Raw genomic sequence first — 8,407 nt, forward strand, 5'->3', positions numbered from 1 at the left:
CCCCCCCCCCCCACATGTCCGCCCCCCAGGTTTGGATTTGCACACACGCAGGTAACTCATTCGTGGCCCTGGTGGAGGTAGGGCCCAGACATTCCTACTCATCACCAGAAATAAGACATCCAAAAGGTGGAAGAAGACCCATGAAGTCATCATCCCGCCCTCACCTCCTCCGCCCTGCCCCCGGTCGAGTCACTCCTGCCTTCTTCCGTCTCCCTGGTCCTCTTTGGCCGGACTCATGAAGGCAGTGGTTTTCAGTTTGCCACCCGCAGACCCGTGGGGGTCCCCACACGGCCTGTAAGGGGTCCTCAAAAGATGACCACAGCCAGTTAAAAGTAGGTAAATACCCATGGTTACAGTTCAGAGGGTCCGCACCTGTATTCAAAATGTCAGAGGGATCCTCTGAATGGTAAAAGTAGGTGAATACCCAGTTAAGTGTCCATTTGAAACTTTTTTTTTTCTTCGTCATTTGCAGACCCCTAAAGTCAGGTTGAAAGCCACTGGGAAAGGTTTTCCTAGTCCTAAACTTAGTGCCCCCCCCGATTTTCTTGTGTCTGTGTAATATCACAGTAAAATTGACTGGGTGTATCTTGTCCTCATGTCAGTCTTGTGACCTCTTGGAAAAAGGGTCGTTTTCTTTAGCAACGTGTTGTGTCCCCCACAGACCACTTGTGTTGTGGCTGTCCTAGCTTGTTTTCAGTGGTCTGGCTTGTGTACCGAAATACCACAATATAAATAGCCCTTTTGAGGGCACTTAACTTCTCAGAAATAGCATATAGTGAAACAAGCTTAAAATCACCGTACAGCAAGAGGGCCCAAACCGCCAGACATTCCTGTCTATTGGAAACAGGGTCTTTGCGCTTTGAGCGAGTCATTTAATGCCTCTAATTTCTAGTTTTATGGAGGGTATGGTATAAAGGTAACGGGGAGGCTGCGTTCTCAAAACATGAGATCCTCTGGGAACAGAAATGACTTCTGGAGCAGGATAATGGGCCTGGAATAAACTAGAAAGGGAAATACAGGTGTGACAGTCCTGCAAGGTGGCTAGCTGTTTCCATCAAGAAGCTGTCATGTTAAAGAGTTTTGTATTTCAGTGGGAATGTGAGAGAGATGCAAACTGGATAGACTAAGCCTCTAATGAAGTTAATGCTGGTCAGGAAAAAAGCAACTTTCATAGTTATTAGGGATGGAAGGGACCTTATAGATAATCAGGTCCAGCCCCCCCACTTTGTATCATCTTAGTATTTCTTTTTCCAGACTTCTTAATGCAAAAGAGTCTTTATGTCACCTTGTAATTGGAAGGAATATGTGTAAACAAGCACTGGCACAAGAACACTGACTTTTTAATTCATTCACTTTTTTTTTCCAAAAATCTAAGTCAAGTTTCAAAGTGAAGCAGCAGTACATCTCCTACTATAATGTACAGTGAATGGAAGACAGATTTAAACACATCAGGCCATTTGGAAAATCTTAACCAAGTGTTCTGGTATAGCAAAGTGCCTTCTTCAAGAGCATGTACCAAGTCTTAAAATTCCTCTCTCTTTAAGCTCCATAGCTGTGCATTGAAGTCTTTTCCAGTGTGTAGAGAGGCAGGTAGCTGTAATCTGAAGTCAGGCAGAAGGCAGGGCAGGGTGGCAGCTTCAGAAACTAAATTGTTCAGAGACCTCAAGTTTTTTTGTAAACAACAGCCTACTTCATCATAGCATGATGAAGGGTTATCCACCCTGCCTTCTGCCTTTCCAGTTCCCATAATGGAAGAGTGGAGGGCACCAAAAACAGCCCCACTAGACACACCCTGGCCTGCCTGTTTGCCTCTCTGCATTTTCAGGTGGAGAAGTGATGTTGTCATGTTAGTGCTTTATACAGGAAATGCAGCTGAGCAACAGGATAGTGAAACTGTGCCCTTGACAGTGTGTTGTATATGAACAAGTAAACACAGACAGAAGAGACTCTTCTATTGGTTGACTCTCTTTTCCAGCTGGAAATGGTCTTTTTAATTCAGTGCTCCACTTCATTCAGAAGGCAAAACATTTTCAAGCATCCAAGTTCACAATTTCAAACTAAAAATATGAACTTTTTTTTTTAGTTGATATTCTGAATTACACTTGCATTACTTGTGCTTTCAGGTAAACTTGGTTGGACATAAAATCGTGTGCTAACTTTCATATATTTTAACACTACTGTAGGGAAGAAAACATGATTGCTCATTCTGTAGCATGTCACTTGTTTTGTCACATTACAGCTGGAAAGAAATCCAAATTTAATCTGATAGGAAGACCAAAAATTTTTAGCATGTTGGACAGAAACTTCACTCCTGGATGTTCATTTTTTTTTTTTTTCCCTTTATGGAAAACTGCAAAGATAACACTGGATTCTAACATGAATTGGAAGGATATGGATTAGTTCTGCTGGAACAGAATTGTCACAACTTAAAACGCAGGTCCAAACATAACTTAGAAAGCAAAAAATTGGTGTACATACAATGTCTCTTAATTTATGGCATTTTAATGAACGTGGCATTACTACTTAGTAGTTTTCATGTTCCAACTACATCCTGAATACCAATAAACAAGGTTAGATTAAAAATGGAAAAATAAATAAATCAACCAAAAAGTGATTGGAGCAGATTTATCTGTCATCCAGAAAGGGCTGGGGTAAGTGTACTTTCTGTCACAACATAATTCTGCAGATAGTAACCAAACATGTTTGTTAAGTAGATACTGAATCTCACAGCTGCCTACCCAGTGATCTCCAGATCGTGGCATCTCCCTTGCTTTGTATCACCAACTGTGAAGAACACTTGGAAATACTAGGCCTGAAGTGAAAAATCTTCATAAATACTTGAATTGCAGAAGCTTAAGGGAAATAATGATTTCTACAGTCTGTTATTTTTTTTTTCTTGTTGAACTGGATTTAAGCAGACTAGAATGCCTTTTTTACATAACTAAGATCTGGGAACCTTTTCTAATTACTCTGTTCTCTGCTTTGGCAGACTTACAATGAAAGGAACTGCTCCTTAGGGGTTGTTTTTAAATGGAACACATACCAAGCTTGGTTGTGTTACTGTTTACATTTGGGAGAAATCTTAGACAGAATTCATGTTCAAAAAAGAAATTGTTTACATAAATAACCTAAAATAGCACTCTCCAAGCATATTTTTACCAGTAGTTTAAATATTAAACTATGACCTGATTAATATATATTTAGTTGCTAGCCTGTTTAAGTTTACCCTAAAGTCTTCCCTGCATGTTTTATCTCCAGCCTGTGCGCTAAAAATTTTTCCAGTGGTGCCAAGGATGTTAATTTTATTTTTCCTCTTAGTCATTTATTCAGCTTCAGTGACTAGAAGTTTACTGTTTCTGAAAGTGTTTGTACTGGTCTGCCAAATCATTCTTGGCACTTGCAGGCCAAAAGAATGGGATATTGTGCATTAAGGTGTGCTGAATTAACATCTGACATATATTAAAGGTATTCTAAAATTTTCATTATCTAAAATTTTGGAATAGTTCACTGCTACTGCAGTGACCCACAGGCTAGATGAGAAATTAAATGGAGACACAATGCTCTTTTATCTACTATGGGGATGGCCAGGTTGCATGGGCCTTTTCATTCCAACTATCTTTGAAGCTAGGATAGGTAAAATATCGCCCATGGGCTAGAACCGACTGGCCAACTGAATGACTCCAGCTCCTGCACTGCCCAGGCAAGCTCTTCTGCATGTGCCCTCAGCCAGCTCCCAGGATCTGATGTGCAAGCAGCCCTGTAAACACACCCACCTCCCACTCCCCTTTGCCTCCCTACACAAAATACAAGATTTTATTTTGAGCTATTATGCGCTAGTATATAGTCTCTATATACACTATTCAAAAAAACATGAATCAGGAAAAAAATATTTTGGAAGAAAATAAACTCTGACATCTACTATAATATTTTAAATATAATTTGCTTTTTTAAATCTATAATTTGTTAAAATGATACCTTCTAAAAGACTGCATGTGCAGCCCTTGACAGCTCACCAAAATTTGTTAAATGGTCTGCCAGCTAAAATAAATGCTCACCCTTGTTTTCGTCTGAGTTTTTTTTTTTTTTGCTGGTAGCTGAATAACTTAGGACAAGGTTGTCCAGCTGGCTCATGGACTTCATGCATCCTGTCCTTGGGGGTAGGGGAAACACTTTACTATTTGAAATTTGGCAGAGAATGATTTACACCCAGTACATCTATATCACGTTGCTGGTGCTCTTGGAGACGCAACCGAGTACACCCTGGTCACGTTGCCAAACCCAAAAATGCAGTGACCCCTGCTCTCAAGGCATACTGGAGACTTGTTTCAAGCAGCAGGATGGTTATAGCTTCTAGCCCAGGTATCCTTGGAGTGGCATCATTGCTGCATTCCTTGATTTGGTGTGTCCATGTGCAAATACCTCCCCCGGTAGAGTAGGGATGCATTGTAGATGTGTCTAGGATTGATCACACATTTGAATTAGTAAAGAACCAATTTCAGATAAATCTATATATGATCTCCAGGGAACTAGGTTTTCTGTTTGCCATGGAAAAACTTGGATTTTCTCATTTAAAAGGAGGAAAAATGTGGGAGAACTGCAGGTTTCTTCTTGCAGGTTGGCAGAGTTCCAGCCTTCAAGGTATTGGTTGGGGCTGGAGGGAGTGGGATGCAGGGGGCATCGGGTGCATATGCATGTGGCAGCCAGGTAATGTGGTGGAAAGTAGCTCCTGCAGCTCCCTCCAGGTAAATCTGGAGGGGAGGGACGGCAGGAAGGGGCACAGGTAATGCATGGGGAGGTATAGGTGACATGTCAGGGGCCAGTATATGCCCCACCCCCATATATTTCTGTGCCCACAATGGGGTGCAGGGCTGCAGTCTGCCCAAGCGAGCTCTGGGCAGGAGCCATCTCTGCTGCCCAGTAGGTGGGACCCAGTTGGTGGGAGGGAGCCCCACCATGGCTGCCAAGGTGAGGTGTGGTGGCACAGAGTTGTTATATTTCATTATAATGATCAAGGCACTGGTAGGCTTCCAGATTGCTTTAAAATTATAAATGTATTAATAAAACATTGTGTTCAACTGACACCTATTTATGTAGTGGCATTTCATTTTAAATTGTGGAAAGACATGGATTTATTTATTTAAAAACAAAAAACAAAAAAACCCAAAAAGATAAGTTTGGATTTTAAGACTAAGAAAACCAGGATGACTGAAGATCACTTATTTCTGTTTTAAATGTTCCTTATGAGAGGCTTTATCAGTTGAGCTGAATTCCTTTCTAAATCAACTTTAATTGGTGTTGGGGTCTTATGGAGACAACCCTTTGCACATAATGCTTTACCACCTATATGTCTTTCTTTCTGACCTATAACTCACAGATCTTCTATTGTGATGCCTGTATAGATAACTTAGCTGCCAACAGGCCCTATTTAACTGTCTAAAAGTCAACAAAATCTACCTGGGATCTTCTTCCAGTTTAATTATCCAGTCAAAAAAAGTAAATCATGTAGGAAAAATTGTGTGCAGGACAACTGGATTGGAGTGTTGTTTTGTTCAGTTATTTTCCTGTATTTAGTGTCAAGTTTGTAGTAAACACAGGACTACACAGCTTCTTTTCAGAATACTGAATGCGCAGATGCCTTTGTTTTATCAATAGGTCCCACAAAATGTTTTCCAAGCTTGGCACTTAGTTTGTACCTGCTTTTGTCTAGTCCTTACTCTTTGGTTTGGGTGACCCTACCAGGAATTAGTCTCCTACTGGGTCAGTGAAATGTATAAAACCTGTCCCCAAATGCTTTGTACTGTCCTCAGGAAACCATACAGTTTAGTTCAGTTAAAGTCCTTCTTGTATGCTGCCATGTTTTGAGCTACCTAGAGGTTAAGTATCTGGTCTAGAAGCTCCTGGTGCTGAATAAACAGGTGACTGGAGTTTTAAGAGCTCTTGACTGACTTCCTTGTTAACACCAGAACAGAGAATAAGCAGATAACAATTTCTTCCTTTCCCAGTATATAGGCAGGATTTAGATAAATTAGCCTTGAGAGGATAATGCCAAGTTTATCCAGAAAAATCAAATGTATAGCAATAATCAGTGCAAGATTGAATAGTCTTGATTCAAAACTCTTTGGTGCAGATACAAGATGTTTTGTTCTAATTTGTCTAGACTCAACTTCCTGTATAAACTGTGATTAAATGGTAGGGTTTTTTTCATTTATCTAACTATAAGATCAGAGAGGGAAAACATTTGCATGCTTATTAAACTTAAAATATATATTGAATAAATATTTTCTACTATTGGGATGTAAATTGTTTGAGGCCACTTTCACATACACAAGTTATAAAAAGCTGTTGATTTATTAGAATGTAGGTGTTCATTTATCCACTTGTCAGTAAACATTAAGTGGAATCAAATTCACTTTCCTCCGTTAAACTGGAGCAGTGAAATAGAATCATCAACTAAAATCTTGTGAAAGTGACCCTTACTCCACGTTACTTTGCATTGAAGGGGAAGCATGAGAAGATGTGAAGGTAGAGAAAAGAGGAGTCTTACTCTTAATGGGAAGTTTTATGTTTTCCAAGAACAGCACTTTTTTTTTTATAGCTTTCTAAATGAAAATACATAAACTGAATCCATCTTTTTCCAACGAAAGTCTGTACTGGGGAACAACTGTTCTTAAGCCTAACATTCTTGTTAGGCTTTTAAATATTGTTCTTGGGAACCCCAGTGACTGCCATCACCTGTAGAAAATAGGATGGTTTCCTACCAGTCTGTTTGGTGAGCTGATCTAAGCCTGAGACACTTGTGGCATTACAGAGTAGCTGGCAGCATAGAAAAAGTGTTACCCTCTTGTTTTCTCAGTATTATAAATGCTACAAGTGCATGACAGACTATGAAAGTGGCAGCTTGTCATGATTTAACTGAGCTGCTAGAAATGTTTTTAATTTTTAGTTGTTTAAGGGGGTGGAGGGGAAGAGGGTTATAGGGTTTGGTTGTTTTGTCTTTTGGTTTTCCTTGTAGCTGTGCATTGCCTCTATTGCTTTGAGCGTTTTTGGAGGTAATTGGTAGAGGCGGAGATACACAACTGCAGATGGTTGACTACAGAAGAGTTTTCTTGTTTAGATGTTTAAATGGAGCTCTGCTGAAATGATAAACCTCTCTTCATAGCAGATTCCTTCCATGTTTCCTCCAACCAGCAAATATTTTAAGCAAGCAAGAGGTGCAACAGAAGTTTAGAGTCTCACTTTCTTAACTCATCTGGTGTGCGCTCAGTACCCATAGTGTGTGACTTATGAGTAATGCATTCAAGAGTAAAATATAGAGAATAGAGTGAGCAGACAAGTACATGAAGGATAAATATAGAACATTAATGATTGCTCCCTCTTCCTTCACCAGGCTGTCATCTTTTCCAAGGTGTGAACTCAGTTATGCAAGTTGTTCTAAAACACTAGTCAAGTATAATGCTTGCATAAGATTGTGTTTTTAAGATTTTTTACACTCGACCTTAAAGAATTTCTAGTCTTCAACATTCAGTATGCCATGCAAGCATTTTTTACAATAATTATCTGTGTATAACATGTAGAACTCTTAAATATGCATTTTCTCTCCAGATTAAGTTCATATCAATTTCATACTTTGTAGGAGAAACACAGTAGTTTAAGGTTGTAAAATAAAGCCCTTTTTCAGGCTGTCAGTAGCTTATTGAAAGAATTTTGTTTAGACATTAATCTGCCATGATCTGTTCTAGGCTGAATTTTTACTAGTTTTCAGTCATGTGAGAGAAAATCCTTGAGCTGTCTTCAGCCTCTTTCTGTAAGGCCAGTTCAAACTGATTAAAAATGCTATTTATAAAGTTTAATGTGTAAATAAAAGTCATCACAACTCAGTTTATATTCGTGTTCTGAAGGAAACTAAGCTTTTTACATTTTGATCAAGTTGCAAGTATTTGAAAAGCACACTGAAGAGAATGACTTGTTTTAAATTAAGTGGTTCACAAATGTTTTTGTTGTCCTTTTCTCTGTTTAGGGATCACCTGGGGGAACAACTATTCTTCCAAGATTCCAGGGATGGTTCTTTTTCAATGGTAGTTCCATCTTGGAACCATATCAATGCATGTGAAAGTTTTTATTATTTTTTTCAAACACAGTACAATGCTATATGTTTTCTAGTGCAAAAATTAAGTGACCTGTCTCACTCCTTCCTCCCTTTCCCAAACTCCGTACTTTTTCCAATGTTTTCTTCCAGGAAGTAAAACATGTTAAGAATCTCTCTACTTTAGAAGTGTCCACAGACAGAGTAGCCTGTCTCTGTGGGATTTAATTCTAGAGATGCAGAAGGAAGGGCAGGATGACGCCTTTTTTTAACACTTCTAACACCTGCTCAGAGCCTGCTGGTAGCTTTTCTTCTCCGGCCTCC

At 39.5% G+C, this 8,407-nt stretch overlaps 1 protein-coding gene across 2 annotated transcripts in view; it reads left to right on the forward strand.

Moving 5' to 3' along the window:
• Positions 1-8,407, forward strand: part of SLK (STE20 like kinase) — an 89,993-nt gene that overhangs the window by 667 nt on the left and 80,919 nt on the right. The window lies entirely within an intron of this gene.

This window comes from Gavialis gangeticus, unplaced genomic scaffold, assembly GCF_001723915.1.
Source record: "Gavialis gangeticus isolate Ggan-Ray unplaced genomic scaffold, GavGan_comp1, whole genome shotgun sequence".
In the NCBI taxonomy this organism is placed as follows: Eukaryota; Metazoa; Chordata; order Crocodylia; family Gavialidae; genus Gavialis; species Gavialis gangeticus.